Below are 20,278 nucleotides of genomic sequence, written 5' to 3' on the forward strand. Positions count from 1 at the left end.
GACGAATGGTCGACTTCGGTTTATTGGGAGTGTGGTGGCACCGCCAGACACCACACTTGCTAGGTGTAAGCTTTTAAATCGGCCGCGGTCCGTTAGTATACGTCGGACCCGCGTGTCGCCACTATCAGTGAATTGCAGACCGAGCGCCGCCACACGGCAGGTGTAGTGTAGAGAGACTCCCTAGCATTCGCTCCAGTTGTACAGCCGACTTTGCTAGCGACGGTTCACTGTCTATATACGCTCTCATTTGCAGAGACGACAGTTTAGCATAGCCTTCAGCTACGTCATTTGCTACGACCTAGCAAGGCGCCATATTCAGTTATTATTCTGAACAGATAAAATTGTGAATCATGTACCGTCAAGAGCGACGTTCATCATTAATGTATTAAAGTTAAGTATGAAACTAAATACGTCCGCTTTCTGAATTCTGACTCCTTGTCATGTTCCAGACCTCACGTCAGTGTAGTTCTTCCCTCCTCACGCCCGCCTGCGTGAGCCAAACGCGTGCATTTCGGCCTCCTCTAGTAACATGGTGTTGGCTCTTCTGCCAACACCACAGGGAGAATTTTAGGAAAGTGTGGCTCATCTGGAAAGGAGACCCCATATAGGACGCTCGTGCGATCCATTCTTGAGTACTGTTCGAGTGTCTGTGATCCTCACCAAGCTGGATTAAGGGAAGACATCGAATTGAGAGGCGGGCTGCTAGATTTGTTACCGGTATATTCGGACAACAGGCAAGTATTTTGTAAATGTTTCGGAAACTGAAATGAGAATCCCTGGAAGGAAGGCGACGTTCTTTTCGAGGAGAACTGGAATTTGAAACCGACTGCGGAACGGTTCTATTGCCGGCAACATACATTTCCCATAAGGATCACAAAGATTGAGATAAGAGAACTTAGGGGTCGTATGGAGGCATATACACAGTTTACAGAATGAGATTTTCACTCTGCAGCGGAGTGTGCGCTTATATGAAACTTCCTGGCAGATTAAAACTGTGTGCCGGACCGAGACTCGAACTCGGGACCTTTGCCTTTGGCGGGCAAGTGCTCTACCAACTGAGCTACCCAAGAACAACTCACGCCCCGTCCTCACAGCTTTAATTCCTGCCAGTACCTCGTCTCCTACCTTCCAAACTTTACAGAATCTCTCCTGCGAACCCTGCAGAACTAGCAGGAGAGCTTCTGTAAAGTTTGGAAGTTAGGAGACGAGGTACTGGCGGAATTGAAGCTGTGAGGACGGGGCGTGAGTCGTGCTTGGGTAGCTCAGTTGGTAGAGCACTTGCCCGCCAAAGGCAAAGGTCCCGAGTTCGAATCTCGGTCCGGCACACAATTTTAATCTGCCGGGAAGTTTGATATGCACAGTTGTTTCCCTCTCTCCATCTGGGAGTGGGAACAACCAGTAGTGGTACGGGGTTCCCTCCGCCACGCACTGTACGGTGGCTTGCGGAGTATGTACGTAGATGTACATCAATTAGTTGTACGAGATGCACCCTCCGCTACGCACTGGTAGGTGGCATGCGCAGTATTGGTGTAGATGTGTAACGTAGTCAGCTACTTGAGTACAGTACAGCATTTGGTGATGGTGTCGCTTGTTACTTGAGAGCCATCAAGGGGTACTGACATCGGGCTTTATCTGTCGCGAGTCAGGTGAGTCAGAGAGGTGACGGGAGGAAGGTGACGAAGCCGGGAGCTGCTGCTGCTGCTCGCGGACAGACTAGGATTAGAGAGCAGCGCGAAGGCGCTTATCTGGCTGGAGGGGGGGAGAGGAGGTAATTTCTGGAAACAAGCGCGGCGGCGGCTGCGCCGGCAATAAAATGCAAATCAGCGGCCGGCCCGGCGCGCCGCCTGCAGGTTTTTGTGCCGGGGCGTCCAGCTGGCGGGTCGGCTTATCAGCGCCTAACGAGGCCCGGCTGGACACCGTCCGACGTCCAGCCAGCCCGCCGGCTGCATTCGCAACGCGGGGTGCAGTGCGGGCGCGTCGCCCCCCCAGGCGCCGCCCTCTGCCTCGCACAGTACTGCCTAATGTGGCTGGTGTCAGGCAGGTCTGAAGGAAACAGGACAGGTTCACGGGATTGGTCTACCTGGAGAAAGGTTTCCACAATGTAATAATAATTTAAATAAAAACTAATTTTTAATGTACCACGTTTTTAAATCGATCTGAAAAGTACAAAAAAATTTCTCCTAGTCCCATACAGACTCCTAAAACGGATACAGGCAGTCGTAAAATTTGTAATTGTGAATTTTTAATAGCTACGACAATACCTGTGAGGTTAAAAATGAAAAAAATGTTGCATACAGGAGGTGAAGAATTCATGCATGAGCCAGTAGGGTAATAGTGAGGAGCTGAACTATTCGTGTACCAGTTAGAGTGTGCGCAGAATAACTTGGCCAGTAGACGCACGGTCGGCAGGGCATGCGTGCGGAGGTCGGTAGTGGTGGGGGCTGTGGGCACGAGCTGTAGGGGAAATCCAGAGTGCTGGAACTAAAGTGCCGTTCTAAACTGAAGCCTACACAGTCATTTTTTGTAAATATTAAATAGAGCAGGACCACGCCCACATCTTGCATGGTGACAATTCAGAGAGATCTACTGTCACCTCTGCTTTGGTTAGTACAATTTCGCTGAAAACGGAAAAGGCCAATTATTTTCTCTTGACTTTTTAACCATTTATAATTTTTAGCGAACCGTCACGAGTGGCTAATTTTGAGTAAAAGATATATTTCTCTTGTTGTCATGTTAAAATTTGCTTCTTTTGCCAAAACACAGCGGAATTTACACAATGTCACATCACTAACATGTCTTGCAAACGCAACTGCGTGAGAATTCTGAAACTGTTGTCTGCTAATAGGAGAGCTGAGGAACAGCAAGTTCAACAGCTCATGGAAAGTACATCCTCGGTACAGAGATAAACGTATAATGTCTTCACTTATGCTGCTCCAAAGCACACAGCATTTCCCGTTTCACCAGCAATAGATGGTCCTTAATAATTACATTCTTTCACCGGAAAAGTCTGTAGTTAGTGGAATAACACGTAGATAATGAACTTCTGTATAATAGACACATGGAAAAATATTCTCGTTTTTGCGTGCTACCATTTGCCAAACTCTCATTAAAATGTCTCAAGCCGTTTATGAAATATGGGGAATGCTGTGCATATTTCATTCTGGCTTCATCGCAGGCACGCGCGATTGTAAATGAGTGTGCTACGTCAGATCAGTTTTCTCATGATTGGTGGAGACAGACATCTCTAACCAAGCTAAATTTCATACATAGCTACATATCATGCAATATGCACCAAAAACAAAATCATAGTGACTCATATTTTTCATTGCAAACTTTTTCGAACTTCATGGTGTCTTACTTAAATGCAAATATCACAGTACTATGACGATTAACGAAATGATGTGCATGTCATCATAAAGCTGATATACTTTTACCGAATAGTTTCTGTAAAATCATTTGGTAGACATTGACGGGCGTGCGCCATGATTCTGCCATGGCAGAGCGTCGCTGACCAGCCGAAAAGGGCCAAACACTGTTGGGCTTCTCTTCCGAACAAACGAATGAAATAACCCAGCATTTTGAAGGAAAAATGGCCACTGTACACCGGCTACAGTATTCTGTGTGGGCTCTATTAACTGCAGGCGCTGCGCATTTTTTGTTTTAAATCTTACAAGTGTTTTCATAGCTATCAAAAATTCACAATCACATATTTTCAGGACTATCCGAATCGGGTTAACAATCTGTATGGGGCTGTGAGAAATTACTTTAAACTTTTTTGTCTGGCTTATAAATGTCGTATATTAGAAATTCATGTTTATTTAAATAATTATTTTCTGCTTCTTAGTATTTCGCGTGTGAAATGTTTCAATCGATTTCAAACATTCTGATGACATTACAACAGGAACATATGGTACATTTCAGGTTTATTTCGGTTTCACTTCATATGACTCAATCAATATATTGCTTCTTCCTACGCATATCTCACGAAACAACAATGAAGAAGAAATTTGATTCCAGCTCACACAGGTGCTTGCCAGCAATCGTTATTCCCGCGAACCATTTGCGTCTGCAGCAGGAAAAGGTGAACATGAAAATGGTGCGAAAGTACACACATCACACAAAAAAGCGAGTTAATGTTGAGTTATCACGCAGTTACGAGCCATGTTTAAGATTTCAAGTCTCTAGCTTGTAAGACGTTGGTCTGATCCAGGCCTTTACCATCAAATTTCATCCTATTTTCATACTGAATTTGCATACGAGACTCTCTTGCTTCGTTCACTTCCCGATTCGGCTTTGTTTGTCGACTTTCCACCTGAAGTGCGTATTGTTTACGTGAGTGGCTAGAGGGTAGCGTACAGCAGTGTAGGTAGCTCACCAGTGTAATGTTTCTTTCTTGTAATACTTCTTACATCAAATGCATTTGGTCTTGACCAGGGGAATTCCTTTTCGCTAGGACTAACACAGAAGGAACTGTCGCACGATCTAGAAGAGTTGGGTCTCACGCCAGTGAACCGCAAAGACGTCTGGACGAAACTTTACAGCGATTATCCTCCCGGCCAAGCTTCCGCAAACAGTGAGTGGCAGAACGGAAAAGTGCTGTGCTCATTAGGAGAACGGGAAACCACTGGTGGAAGGAGTGACAACTTCGCTTTGTTAGGGAACTTTGGGTGGAGCACACAGCTGTTCACTTGCTGTTATGCTGCTCCGTGTTTCCTCAACCTAAATATATAGCCACTCGGACGGTGTGCGAAGCCCTACAGAATTTCCTGAGTTACCGACAAACAAGTTTGGACATCGGAACGGGGCGACACTCGTCGCCCGTTTCGATGTATACTCATCTCATTGGCAGATACATTTCAACTTCATGGTGGGAGCCAGGGAACGTACTTCCAGATCCCTGATTGGAAGCACAGTTTGGCCCTCTCTGAGATTGGCCAAAACAGATTGTGCAGGGTACCTTTCCGAGGTCTGAAGAAAGGCTATCAACAACTGCGAGAGGCATTCTGAGCGGTATTCGGATTCGTAGAGGTATTATGATCCGAACTTCTGCTTCATGAGGCTGCTATTTGTACATGTTTCCTTCGGTCTTCTGCCAGCTTTTCAGAAGTTGTACTCTGAACTTACGCGCAGCCATGGCGAGTAATCGGGAGTATCATGAGATCCGCAATCTGCAGTCTTGTCTCATCGTCTGGGACCAGCAACAGTCAGCAGCGAACGCAGTTCCGCGCATCCCGACACGTCGGGAACCACCTTAATGGCAGGGACGGTGAGATCGCATTTGCACTGCACACTCCAGACTTTCGAATTCGCGATACATCACTGATGGCAGAGGGGTTCATTCCTGGTTTCTGTCTCTTAGTGTTCCAAACGTGTACCATGTGCTTCACGCACTGGTATGCAAGTCTTTCTGCAATCTAATGCTTGCTTCAAAGCAGACTTTTCTTCGTAACGACTCGTGTTTAGTTTCGATATCGACTTAACTTGTTGGAACTCACCTGCCTAGTGATGTTTCTTTCTGATCCTTCCCTTTTGCATTGATCTGTTGCATGTTCTGTTCAAATTCATACCTGTTTTGTGAAATTGCATAGTTTTGTAATCACAGTTGAAAGCATATTTCGTGTCCTTTATGTGCCTGGGCCTGTAACGGCGGAGCATTATGCTGCTGGCGACTCTAAGGACCGTTCATTTTCTCATCGCTGCTCTGCTTTAATTATGTAAATACATTCTCAAACTGTTTTATTACCTCATCGTTTATGTGACTAAAGTAATTTTTACGCTCTGCTTGAGTAAATATTACTTTACCAGATAAAACTTTATCATTCAGCAACCATTAAAGTAAATTATTGAATTGAAATGTCCAGGCCCTCCAACCATACGCAATAGGCGAGGCCCCTGAGGAGTTAAGGAACTCAGTAAAGTAGCCTACTAGCTTCGTGGGAATAATCTATCACTGTATGTGATGTGGGGTGATAGGTTTAGCATCAGTCTAATCTGCATGCCCACGGACCACCTGATGAGCAACAGGTCATGTTCACAGCACACGCGGCTACTGGCAAGCTCGTCCGGAATAAAATCAACTGAAAAATATGTGCTGGATAGGCAGACCAGAAATCCACCTAATAAAAACGTGGTAAAATGATACAAGACGTTCGGAATTCTGAGAAATACAGAAGTAAGCTAAAGAGAAAGAGATTTAGTGTACCACATCTCTGGCAACCAAGAAGAAACAATACGAAAATAAGACCGAGAACGAAGAAGAGCTCCGATTATAAAACATGGAAGCAGTCTTTAACGCCTAGTGTGCAGTCAAATAATCAGTCACGGAAGTACACAGAAGGTGGCAGAGTGGGATTAAATTTCAGGGTGAAGGGATGTAACTGATATGATATGGTGACGATAATTCTATCGTCAGTGGAGATGAAAAAGAATTACAGAAGTTGTTGAAAGGCATTGTTCCACAGAACGAAAATACGCGTCAGTACTTTGCTGTTGGAGGAGACCAAGTGGATATCATAAAACAAATATTCACTTTATTATAGCACAGATAAGAAGAATTGCTTAACTTTTCACAATCCATTTCCACAGGAACTTCATCAGCATTTAAAAGTCTCTGAACATTAACGTATGATTTGACACAGACAAAATACAATGAAGCACCAAAGAAACTGGTATAGGCATGCATATTCAAATACAGAGATATGTAAACAGGCAGAATACGGCGCTGCGGTCGGCAACACCTATATAAGACAAAAAGAGTCTGGCGCAGTTGTTAGATCGGTTATGCTGCTACAGTGGCAAGTTATCAAGATTTAAATGAGTTTGAACGTGGTGTTATAGTCGGCGCAAGCGCGATGGGACACAGCATCTCCGAGGCAGCGATGAAGTGGGGATTTCCCCTTACGACCACTCCACAAGTGTACAGTGAATATCTGGAATAAGGTAAAACCTCAAATTTCTCACATCGCTGCTATTGGAAAGAGATCCTGCAAGAGCGGGACCAACGACGACTGAAGAGACTCGTTCAACATGACGGAAGTGCAACCCTTCCGCAAGTTGCAGCAGATTTCAGTGCTGGACCATCAACAAGTGTCAGAGTGAGAACCATTCAACGAAACGTCACCGATATGGGCTTTCGGAGCCGAGGGCCAACTCGTGTACCCTTGATGACTCCGCGACACAAAGATTTACGCCTCGCCTGGGCCCGTCAACACCGACATTGGACTGTTGATGACTGGAAACATGTTGCCTGGTCGGACGAGTCTCGTTTGAAATTGTATCGAGCGGATGGACGTGTACGGGTATGGAGACAACCTCTTGAATCCACGGACCCTGGATGTCAACAGGGGAGTGTTCAGGCTGGTGGAGGCTCCGTAATGGTGGGAGGCATATGCAGTTGGAGAGATATGGGATCCCTGATACGTCTAGATACAACTCTTGACACATGACACGTAAGTAAGCGTCCTGTCTGATCACCTGCATCCATTCATGTCCATTGTGCATTCCGACGGACTTGCGCATTATAGCAGGACAATGCGACGTCCCACACGTCCAGAATTGCTGCAGAGGGGCTCCAGGAACACTCTCTTTGGCCAGCAAACTCCCTAGACATGCGCATTATTGAACATATCTGGGATGGCTTGCAACGTGCTGTTCAGAAGAGATCCCCACCCCGTCGCACTCCTACGGATTTATGGACAGCCCTGCAGGATTCCCGGTGTAAGTTCCTTCCAGCACTACTTCAGACATTAGTCGAGTCCATGCCATGTCGTGCTGCGGCACTTCTGCGTGCTCGCGGTGGCTCTAAACTATATTAGACAGGTGTATCAGTTTCTTTGTCTCTTAAGTGTATGTCTCTATCTCTCAGTACATTTAAGAATAACTTTCCCGTAGAGTTCTCTCGAACACATTGGTCTCACAACTGGCCTACTAGAAGAGGATGCTGGCGTCTTAGTCGATTACCGGGGACTGATCTGAGCGGTCCTTTGCTCCGGCGTTAGGGAACGCTGGTTGCGGCGGCGTAGCGAAATGTTTGTGGGCGTGGCTGCGCCGGTCTTCTCCCATTCGTCGATTCGGCTTGCGGCGAATATCTTCTCTTGTGATCGCGTTGCGAGACATCGGCCCTGCTTCGGTGCCTCGCCTCGCGCATTGGGAGACACCGCAGCAGTGAACAGTGTAGTGAACGCACTGTATGGACTAAAAGTAAACCGAAGAATTACGGAAGTAAGGAGGAGCAGCAGAAACAGCATAAAATGTTAGTCCCCTTTATCATAACACAGGCAATAACAATAAATTGACTTTGTACAAGCATTAACGATAAACTTATCATGAAAAATAGTGCCAACGAAGTAGACGTTGTTAAGAAATTTTGCTACTTTGTAAGGAAAATAACACGTTCTCCGAGCAGTCGGTGACGGAAGGAACATATGGGAAAAAACTGCCAAGATATAGGGACACGATAACAGGACATGCGTGATGACGCGTGGAAATAACTTCAGCGTTATTACAGGGTTATGTGGAGGGTAGAAACTGTACGGGAAGACATAGACTGGAATACATTCAACTCATAATTGAGCACGTAGTTAGTATGTCCTACTGGGGGACGAAGAGGGCATAAGAGAGGAAATTGTGACGAATCACATCCAATCTGCGAAAAGACTGATGACTTAAATGGTATTTCGGATTGCTGACCAAATCTGTTTATCCCATTTAATATCGGCTGTTAGCTGCACGAATTATTGCACGAATCGATGATTCTTCAGTAAGTACTAGGATGGAGCACTGACTTCAAACGTCGGTGTTCCGAATGTACTTCTTGAGAAGACACTATTGCAGGGGAAGTAGTCACGTTATTTTCTTACTTTTATTGCTCTTGTTTAAATGTTTTATTTTTTGGTCACCCGTAGAGCTTTCTTGTACAGTAATTCGGAAGATGAAGGCATGATCTTCGACATCCGTAAATTCCCGAGTTTTTTACACTGTATATAGATAGTTGAGCCAACATTTTCACACTGATTTTTTCAGAGTCATTCTATCATCAGTTTTCGCATCAGAGTTAGCGGACTGTAACTGTCATTTTACCACCACTATGAAAATTCACACAGAAGTATCTCCACACGATTTTAACGATAGTATGACATCGTGCCATAAAAGTTTTCCGACGCTGTTTTAAACTTTCACTTCACTTTCGATAGCAAGAAACAGTCACTGGAAACAATAACATGTTGCCATCGTGAACACCAAAGCTCGAGTATTTTTACATACGATTTGCTAGGCTGCTTTATATTCGATTTCAATAAGACAAAATATGCACTCTTATCACGAATGTGTTGCAGGTGTGAAAGGTAGTAAAGAAGTGCTGGAAGTTCGGTCTAGACTGAGTAGCGAGATATTAGGAACACTTAGGAAACCACTTCGCCAACGGCCTTGCTGTCGCCAACGGTCTTGCTGTAGCGGTAACACCGGTTCCCGCCAGATCACAGACGTAAAGCGCTTTCGGACTGGGCTAGCTCTTGGGTGGGTGACCATGCTGTCTGCCGAGCACTGTTGGCAAGCGGGACGCACTTAGCCCATGTGAGGAAAACTGAGGGTTTTCTGGATTGAGAAGCAGCGGCTCCGGTCTGGTAAACTGACGAAACGGCCGGAATGGCTGAGTGCTGAGCACGTGCCCCTCCGTACCCGCACCCAGTGTCGCCTCCCGACTGAGGATGACACGGTGGCCGGTCGGCACCATTCGGACTTCATGGCCTGTTTGGTTTCTTTTAAGTTTTCTTTTTTTGTATATGAAACCAATTCATACACAAGTCGTCGACAGCACAGACACCAGTCAAGCAAGCAGAGTCCGTGGGGAGAAAATGAAGTAGGTACCATAGCAGCGGCTGTTGTCGTTGAGTCTGTACAGGAGATAGCGATAGTCAACAGGTCAGCCGCAGTACAGTGGGAAGGTGCTGACGCTGAAACCGTGGCCACCCCCATCCCAGGTGCGAGGCGACTGCCCCCCGTGTCACAGAGCGTGTTCTAGTATGGTGTTCTCCTACCAGGCTGTAGCGGAAAAATGAGGCATCTGTTCCCGAAATGAAACACCGATGCCATTTTGAGGGACGAATATAAATACTGAACTAGTGATTTAAAGAGTATGAGAGACAACAGAAGCAAATTTAGGAACAAAATAAACCCAAGATTTCTTCACAACTCCTGCTAATTATGCGTGTTTTAAATTTATTCTTAAATTAACCCTAATTTTCTGCGTTATTTGTTCATCGAAAGACTGGGTCCTTCTGACAAATAGGAGTGAAAATGCGGCAAGTTACCAGTTCAAGGTAGTTGCATGAATGTTACAATGTAGCAGATAGCGACATAATTTTATCTTTCACTATTCCAAGTTCAGTTCTTGTTTGATGTTTCCTGACACATCTTCTTTGTTTGTCTTCTGCTTTCATTTTTCACATTCCTTACATTACTTCTGTACGGCACAAATTATCTACCCACCTTTCCATAATTTTACAGTCTTCTGCTTCAGTTTGCTTGGAAATTGTTGATCGTGACCTCCGGAATAATTTGAACCTGGCTTGTCATCCTGACACATGTTTCTAACAGGAATACGAAGTCCTAATGAATGCGATATCCACGACCCAAGTCATTGTATATGTAACGTGTTATCAGATACTTGATTAACTTCATTTACAAAGTCCAAACACAGCGTTGCCATACATGTGGCAGCTCCCTTACTGTTCGGTGTGGGGGCGCTACGGTAGCGCCAGCGAGCGGGCTCTGCAGTGTATGTACTCGTGTAACAGCTACACGGCCCCTGGAAAGGAACCGCCCCCAGCTGCGTAGCTATCTATGTCTGTTCTGACAGCGCTACTGGACAAAACACCCATCACATCTTCTGATCTGCTGAAACTACCTTATTCCGCTTTCGCGAAAATCTTCCCGAAGTAATATGTTATTTCTTCGATTTTTCTCCGCGTTATCTTACTTTCTCTGCGCTATTCGCCTTTCGAGCAGCTAGAACATCCTGTGCTGCTCAACACTCAGAGAACACATTGCCGCATTAGGCTCCAAATCTGTCTAGCTCCTATGTGGCACATTAGTGTTACAACTGAGTATCAGCTTTGGTGTCTATCCCTCCACGTTTTGCCGAATTAATGCTGCTGTTCTCTAATTTTTGCCCCTTATTCATGGCAACCGATAAATAACAATAATTTTTTCGCCTCCATTAGTGAATACATTGGACAGTATTTTACAAACGACACATTTTTTTACCATAATCTATTATTCAGGGCCGGATTAATGAAGTTTTGTGGGTGGGGGCTGTTTCCTAGAAGACAAAGAAGAGCCAGGGGTCCTCCCCTTGAGAGTCAAGGAAAAAAATTTCAAAAGCTACTGTTTTAAGCTGCTTTGATACTTAAAAGTATCAAATAATTGCAAAAATGTGTTTTATTTTAGACAAAAAAGTATTAAATTCCTTGAAACGCGTAGCATTCACAACCTCTTTGAGTAACTTCTTTTATGTAACACACAGAAAGAAGCTCATATACCTTTTGTTAACACACAGTGGTTAACAAATTAAAAGCAAATAAACTGAAATTAGAATAAAATACTTTTAAAACTGCAGTTCTTAATTTGTTGACAGTTACATTTTTGCCGGTTTAGTTTATAAAGAAATAAATAAATATATACAATTATATTTTGAAAACAACAATTGTGAAATCTTGAATAGACACTCAAACATTTTTTTCTAATTTTTATTTTCAATAGAATTCAGAATGATACTCGTTTTTAGACAAACATAGTGGAAGTGAAAATAATATATTAATATTAATTATGTTGTCAAAACAATCTATTTGAGACTAATACCTACAAAGAAGTACAATGTAAATAGTGAGAATGATATTACACCGTTTACAGTTACTCAAAATTTACTTGCCGGTACATAAAGCCATAGTTTTGAATGTACTATTCTGTTTCTTTGATACACTGAGTGGCTAAAATCTGGCAAAGAAGATCTTTTTGCAAGAAACAATCGTGTTTATATTTTTGACTTTAGTCCTCTACACATACAATGTATATGTGACATGCTTCATGCGTATTAGCATCTGATTCGCACTTTTTCAGATTTTATTCAAAATGCTCATCTAAATGTGTGAATGCTAATTATTCAATCCTTTTACATCACAGAAGAACAACTGTCATTGTATTAAATATTACCTGTACTTAAGAAAACATATCTTTTCTGTTCTTTCGGCCCTTCTCAGTAAACCTATCAATAATTTTTTCTTTATTAATAATGATGTCTTCATGGTCAAGCAACAAAGCAAGCCCTCTTAAGCAGTTTTGCCCACAAGGGATTCTCAACCGACTGTGAATGATCCCGACTGTCGAGAAAGATCTTTCTGCTGTTGCAGTTCACAAAGCAAGAGAATACAGGATCAAAATCAAAGATATAATTGTAGGAAAAATTTCTGGAGTGCAAAACTGCAAAGACACAACTGAATAGCCTGGCAGAAGTGTTCTGTTTGCGTCTTCCCTTCTCCATTTCGTCAACGACAACCTGATTCTGCCTTCAGATTAGAAATGCAGTCACTTTCATTCTTTCCAATTTCTTTGTAGCACTTTGTAACCAGAGTTTCTGCATCCCTAATAACTGACTCCAAGGACATTGTTGAAGATGAGCAAATTTTTGCTAGAAGTGTGTTGATGAAATTATAGAGACTGAGAATGTCTTTAGAGAATGTGTTTTCTAGATCTGTGTTTATGGTGTCAAGAATAGGGGTAAAGACATTCATCTTAAAATAGCTTTCCGTACTTGATGAAGCAGCGCTGGACTTATTAACTTCTCGGGATGTGATCTTGGGTGTTTGAATGGTGCTTCCTGTATCATCTGCCAGTTTTTTCGCTTGATCATACAGCAGGCTGAATTCCGCAACCACATTTTCTCGCTTTGTTTGCAACGCTCCAACGTTATCGTAGAGAAATGTCTCGGTAAGAATTTAATTATAAGATCTAAAACTGGGAAAGTATCGGTCAAGATCTCAGTTGCTTTGCTAACATCAATAGTCTCTTTTTGGAAAAACCTATTGAGGATTAATGCTTAGCTGAGCACATTAGCAAGGCACTCGAGAGCTACGATGAATTTTCCATTGCTGATTGCATATAAAAGGGTCCTAGATGTTACGCTGGAGGTATCATTTGAAAAATGTGACTACTGCGAAATTTCCTCAAGGCATGCCACGATTTTTGCACTGTTTTTAGAAAAGACGCTACAGATAAATGCCTTTCTACCCACTTCGGTTCACATATAGAGGTTAGCTTGTATCCTGCATCATTTATAAACACAGCACTTCTTTTTGGCGAAGCTCTAAAAAGGAAACAACCTCTCTAATGATACCAGTTGAATTTCGCACTAATTGCACACCAGAGCACTTAGAAGTACATAAGTTCAAAGAATGGTTGAAACAAGGGGCTCTTTCTGGATTATTACACGCTTCCTTTATTGTAGTGACTGCTCCCACAACCTCGCAGCCATCTGCCTTAATACCAGTAGATCAAAGCTTGTCATACTGTTAAGTACAGTTTTACCTAGTTTTGCTCCAGTTATTCGGCGATCTTTATTCTCTTCATCCACTTTATCCTTGTGACAAATATTGGCATCTTTGTCGCCTTCAAATCACTCCTGTTGATGACTGTCACTTTCAGAAACTGAAGAGAAATCTTTGAGTGATTGTTTAGACAGTTATTTTTCTGGCTCTTGCTAATTGATAAACCCTATGAAATCTTCTCTGATCATATTTTGGTAAATATACCTCAGAAAAACTGTCACCAGAGTTTTGTGACTTATACCAGTGGTCTCATCAAGCTTTGTACTATAGAATCAGTTTTCTCGGACTCTGTGTAATATTTACGAAATAATTTCATCGCCTCAGCGATCAGTTACATCATTTTGTACAGTTTTGCTAAAGAATGTGCCCGCCCGGATAGCTGAATGGTCAGCGTGACAGACTGCTGTCCTACAGGCCCGGGTTCGATTCTCCGCTGGGTCGGGGATTTTCTCCGCTAAGGGACTGAGTGCTGTGCTGTCTTAGTCATCAGTTCATCCCCATCCGGCTCGCAGATCGCCCAGTGTGGCGTCGAATGTAGTAAGAGCTGCACCAAGGCGGCAGGACCTGCCTCGCAAGGGGCCTCCCGGCCAATGACGCCAAACGCTCATTCCCATTTTTCCTAAAGAATGTACCTCTTTTGCTGACAAAGCTGTATGGTGCCGGTAATTCAGTATCTCCACATTCTTCGACACGAAATTTCACTATCAGCAGTTGCTTAAAGTTACCTTTATTTGATATTTTGGGAGCTTTTGAGAAAACTGAGTCATCATCGCGATGCCTTTTAAAACGTGTGTTCGGCCTTCCAAGAAATATAACGTTTTGCTCTTTTCAGTCTGTATGTGTTCACTTGATTTTCAATGGCTTTCTCGGGGTTTTTGTAAGGAACTAGAAAATAGTTAGCTCGTTCTAAAACTTGCTGATCATACAGAATGCTGTGGCACTGCAAGTCACCGTCTTTTCCTAGTAACGTCGAGAATTTTGTTAGGAACACGATCACTATTGTGTTTTATCTGCATTTCTCTGTGGCCACCGCCCTTAAGAGCAGGTGCAAAAAAAGTAAATACTTTACAAACTAAAGCTTATTTTGATGGCGACAAAGCTAAGCATATTTGTATTTATCTAAATGCTCTTCTTTCAAATATCGTTTTTCAACCTTCCCTGATTTAATATGGTTAGAATATGGAAATTTGTATTCACGAGGAGGTATCTTGGCAAGAACTCTGTCTGAAGACATACATTGCGTAGACATACAATTTTGTTGTTGTTGTGGTCTTCAGTCCTGAGACTGGTTTGATGCAGCTCTCCATGCTACTCTATCCTGTGCAAGCTTCTTCATCTCCCAGTACCTATTGCAACCTACATCCTTCTGAATCTGCTTAGTGTATTCAACTCTTGGCCTCCCTCTACGATTTTTACCCTCCACGTTGCCCTCCAGTACTAAATTAGTGATCCCTTGAAGCCTCAGAACATGTCCTACCAACCGATCCCTTCTTCTAGTCAAGTTGTGCCACATACACCTATTCTTGCCAATTCTATTCAATACCTCCTCATTAGTTATGTGATCTACCCATCTAATCTTCAGCATTCTTCTGTAGCACCACATTTCGACAGCTTCTATTCTCTTCTTGTCCAAACTATTTATAGTCGATGTTTCACTTCCATACATGGCTACACTCCATACAAATGCTTTCAGAAACGACTTCCTGACACTTAAATCTATACTCGATGTTAACAAATTTCTCTTCTTCAGAAACGCTTTCCTTGCCATTGCCAGTCTACATTTCATATCCTCTCTACTTGGACCATCATCAGTTATTTTGCTCCCCAAATAGCAAAACTCCTCTACTACTTTAAGTACCTCATTTCCTAATCTGATTCCCTCAGCATCAACCGACTTAATTCGACAACATTCCATTATCCTCGTTTTGCTTTCATTGATGTTCATCGTATACCCTCCTTTCAAGACACTGTTCATTCCGTTCAGCTGCTCTTCCAAGTCCTTTCTGTCTCTGACAAAATTACAATGTTACCGGCAAACATCAAAATTTCTATTTCTTCTCCATAGATTTTAATACCTACTCCGAACTTTTGTTTTGTTTACATTACTGCTTGCTCAATATACAGATTGAATAACATCAGGGAGAGGCTACAACCCTGTCTTACTCCCTTCCCAACCACTGCTTTCCTTTCATGTCCCTCGACTCTTATAACTGCCATCTGGTTTATGTACAAATTGTAAATAGCCTTTCGCTCCCTGTATTTTACCCCTACCACCTTCAGAATTTGAAAGAGAGTATTCCAGTCAACATTGTCAAAAGCTTTCTCTAAGTCTACAAATACTAGAAACGTAGGTTTGCCTTTCCTTAATCTTTCTTCTAAGATAAGTCGTAGTGTCAGTATTGCCTCACGTGTTCCAGTATTTCTACGGAATCCAAACTGATCTTCCCCGAGTTCGGCTTCTACCAGTTTTGCCATTCGTCTGTAAAGAATTCGCGTTAGTATTTTGCAGCTGTGACTTATCAAACTGATAGTTCGGTAATTTTCACATCTGTCAACACCTGCTTTCTTTGGGATTGGAATTATTATATTCTTCTTGAAGTCTGAGGGAATTTCGCCTGTCTCATACACCTTGCTCACAAGATGGTAGAGTTTTGTCAGGACTGGCTCTCCCAAGGCTGTCAGTAGTTCTAAAGGAATGTTGTCTACTCCCGAGGCCTTGTTTCGACTCAGGTCTTTCAGTGCTCTGTCAAACTCTTCACGCAGTATCGTATCTCCCATTTCATCTTCATCTACATCCTCTTCCGTCAACATAATATTGTCCTCAAGTACATCGCCCTTGTATAGACCCTCTATATACTCCTTCCACCTTTCTGCTTTCCTTCATTGCTTAGAACCGGGTTTCCGTCTGAGCTCTTGATATTCTTACAAGTGGCTCTCTTTTCTCCAAAGGTCTCTTTAATTTTCCTGTAGGCAGTATCTACCTTAGCCTTCGTGAGGTAAGCCTCTACATCCTTACATTTGTCCTCTAGCCATCCCTGCTTAGCCATTTTGCACTTCCTGTCGATCTCATTTTTGAGACGTTTGTATTCCTTTTTGCCTGCTTCATTTGCTGCATTTTTATATTTTCGCCTTTCATCAATTAAATTCAATATTTCTCCTGTTACCCAACGATTTCTATTAGCCCTCGTCTTTTTACCTACTTGATCCTCTGCTGCCTTCACTACTTCATCCCTCAGAGCTACCCATTCTTCTTCTACTGTATTTCTTTCCCCCATTCCTGTCAATTGTTCCCTTATGCTCTCCCTGAAACTCTATACAACCACTGGTTCTTTCAGTTTATCCTGGTCCCATCTCCTTAAATTCCACCTTTTGGCAGTTTCTTCAGTTTTAATGTACAGTACATAACCAATAGATTGTGCTCAGAGTCCACATCTGCCCCTGGAAATGTCTTACAATTTAAAACCTTGTTCCTAAATATCTGTCTTACCATTATATATTCTATCTGAAAACTTCTAGTATCTCCAGGGTTCTTCCATGTACAAAATCTTCTTTCATGATTCTTGAACCAAGTGTTAGCTATGACTAAGTTATGCTCTGTTCAAAATTCTACCAGACGGCTTCCTCTTTCATTTCTTAGCCCCAATCCATATTCACCCACTACGTATCCTTCTCTTCCTTTTCTTACTATCCAATTCCAGTCACCCATGACTATAAAATTTCCGTCCCCCCTCCCTACCTGAATAATTTCTTTTATCTCATCATACATTTCATCAATTTCTTCATCATCTGCAGAGCTGGTTGGCATATAAACTAGTAGTATTGTAGTAGGCGTGGGCTTCGTGTCTATCTTGGCCACAATAGTGCGTTCAATATGCTGTTGGTAGTAGCTTACCCGTGCTTCTATTTTTTATTCATTATCAAACCTACTCCTGCATTACCCCTATTTGATTTTGTATTTATAACCCTGTGTTCACCTGACCAAAAGTCTTGTTCCTCCTGCCACCGAACTTCACTAAATCCCACTATATCAAACTTTAACCTATCCATTTCCCTTTTTAAATTTTCTAAGCTACCTGCCCGATTAAGGGATCTGACATTCCACAAACCGATCCGTAGAACGCCAGTTTTCTTTCTCCTGATAACGACGTCCTCCTGAGTAGTCCTCGCCCAGAGAACCGAATGGGGGACTATTTTACCTCCGGAATATTTTACCCAAGAGGACGCCATCATCATTTAATCATACAGTAAAGTTGCATGCCCTCGGGAAAAATGACGGCTGTAGTTTCCAGTTGGTGTCAGCCGTTCGCAGTACCAAAACAGCAAGGCCGTTTTGGTTAGTGTTGCAAGGCCAGATCAGTCAATCATCCAGACTGTTGCCCCTGCAGCTACTGAAATGGCTGCTGCCCCTCTTCAGGAACCACACGTTTGTCTGGCCTCTCAATACGTAGGTCAATGTCGTTTCCATGAATATTGCTTGACGCTCAAGTATAATCTGTGGCTAATGACGCTGAAGAACAGCCGATCTGACCATCTTGGACCTGCAATGTATCACTCATTGAATCCTCAAAGTGTTCATCTGGCTTGGAACCTGAAAATTGTACGTAGCACTAAAATCATAAGTTAAGTGTTTAATCCTTTGGCCATACAGGCTCGCTCAAATGTATACCGCAGTTAGAACGCCTAAATAGCTTCTGGCATAAACGAACGCATAAACTCATTCTTAAAGTAATATGGGAGTCGGGTTCATTAAATAATCTGGGGTTTTGTGGTTTCAGGCTGATGTGAATGTGAAAGGATAGTTGCTCCGTTTCACAGTGACGTGGGCAAGACATACCCAGTTGTCACTTGTAGATACGGGTAATCATGCGTAGGTGGGCGCAGATATGGAGAAAAGGAAATTACCTAAAGAAGGGAAAAATCCAAGGAAGATATCTCTGTTTTACGGAAGTATTTGCACCTGTACTTATAACGATTATGTAAGAAAAATCACAGACGTAGGTCATACTAAACGATGCACGGTCATATACACCCGAATCACAATAACAAAGTGATTGTGGTCTAGCTGTTTAACGGTAACGGCTGCTGCAGCCAGTTGCAGACGACGCTCGCGACAGGTATCACACGTAAACAGTTGTGATCCATTTCACTGCGTCCTTTGTTCCTCTGTGCGGCGAGATTTTTTTGCTCTGCAGAATGTCTGAAGCTTGCAGTGAAAGTTTCGAAAAAGAGTGTTTGCTAAACGAAAAGTTCAGCGATCTGCTCGTGATATGAGTGGTCAGATACGTGAGTTTGTGTGCCCCGTGCGGGAATATTTCGAGGAGGAGGGAGGCATCTGTGCGACTCTATTGCCTCTAACAAACGTGGTCGAAAGAACTGGAGACTCGTTGAAGATACGCTACAATACTGTCTTAAAGTTTGTAAGGATAAATACAGAAGGGGAGATCCTGGTGCATCCAAACGGCGGACGCCCAGCAAAAACAGGACGGAACCACCAGTAACGAACTTGTTACTCTTCTCAGCAAGATGCTGTTTCTCGCCAGATATGTGGATATTAACGAACGAAAAGAATATCCAACTATAAAAGACTGTGCGTTCCTGTTCGCAAGGCAGAGTTATTTAGTGACAGCTAGACTTCTGCAGTGATGGTTGTCACAGCCCTCGGTTTTCGGTACAAAAAAATTAATTGACGGAAAATAATAATAGAGAAAGTTGACATCGTAGCGTGGTATTGTCGATTTTTAAGGAACGTCACGTTAAAGTCACGTTTGTAGACTATTTTTTTTTGATATTCTCATTTGTAGCCTTTCCTAGTTCATACCTACTCTGTAGGAATCAACATGGATTCCGGAAACAGCGATCGTGTGAGACCCTACTCGCTTTATTTGTTCATGAGACCCAGAAAATATTAGATACAAGCTCCGAGGTAGATGCCATTTTCCTTGACTTCCGGAAGGCGTTCGATACAGTTCCTCACAGTCGCCTGATAAACAAAGTAACAGCCTACGGAATATCAGACCAGCTGTGTGGCTGGATTGAAGAGTTTTTAGCAAACAGAACACAGCACGTTGTTCTCAATGGAGAGACGTCTACAGACGTGAAAGTAACCTCTAGCGTGCCACAGGGGACTGTTATGGGACCACTGCTTTTCACAACATACATATAAATGACCTAGTAGATAGTGTCGGAAGTTCCGTGTGGCTTTTGACGGATGATGCTGTAGTATACAGAGAAGTTGCAGCGTTAGAAAATTGCAGCGAAATGCAGGAAGATCTGCAGCGGATAGGCACTTGGTGCAGGGAGTGGCAACTGACCCTTAACATAGACAAATGTAATGTATTGCGAATACATAGAAAGAAGGATCCTTTATTGTATGATTATATGATAGCGGAACAAACACTGGTAGCAGTTACTTCTCTAAAATATCTGGGAGTATGAGTGCGGAACTATTTCAAGTGAAATGATCATATAAAATTAATTGTTGGTAAGGTGGGAGCCAGGTTGAGATCCATTGGGAGAGTCCTTAGAAAATTTAGTCCATCAACAAAGGAGGTGGCTTACAAAACACTCGTTCGACCTATACTCGAGTATTGCTCATCAGTGTGGGATCCGTGCCAGGTCGGGTTGACAGAGGAGATAGAGAAGATCCAAAGAAGAGCGGCGCGTTTCGTCACAGGGGTATT

General features: G+C 43.0%; 1 protein-coding gene and 1 non-coding gene across 2 annotated transcripts in view; both read left to right on the forward strand.

The window, feature by feature from the left end:
- The window catches only part of LOC126481699 (homeobox protein Hox-A13-like), a 185,474-nt gene that overhangs the window by 73,219 nt on the left and 91,977 nt on the right, over positions 1–20,278 (forward strand). The window lies entirely within an intron of this gene.
- Trnaw-cca (transfer RNA tryptophan (anticodon CCA)) lies at positions 1,251–1,325 on the forward strand. Its single transcript has one exon. It is a non-coding gene; the product is annotated as a tRNA-Trp (tRNA).

Source organism: Schistocerca serialis, chromosome 5 (assembly GCF_023864345.2).
Source record: "Schistocerca serialis cubense isolate TAMUIC-IGC-003099 chromosome 5, iqSchSeri2.2, whole genome shotgun sequence".
In the NCBI taxonomy this organism is placed as follows: domain Eukaryota; kingdom Metazoa; phylum Arthropoda; class Insecta; order Orthoptera; family Acrididae; genus Schistocerca; species Schistocerca serialis.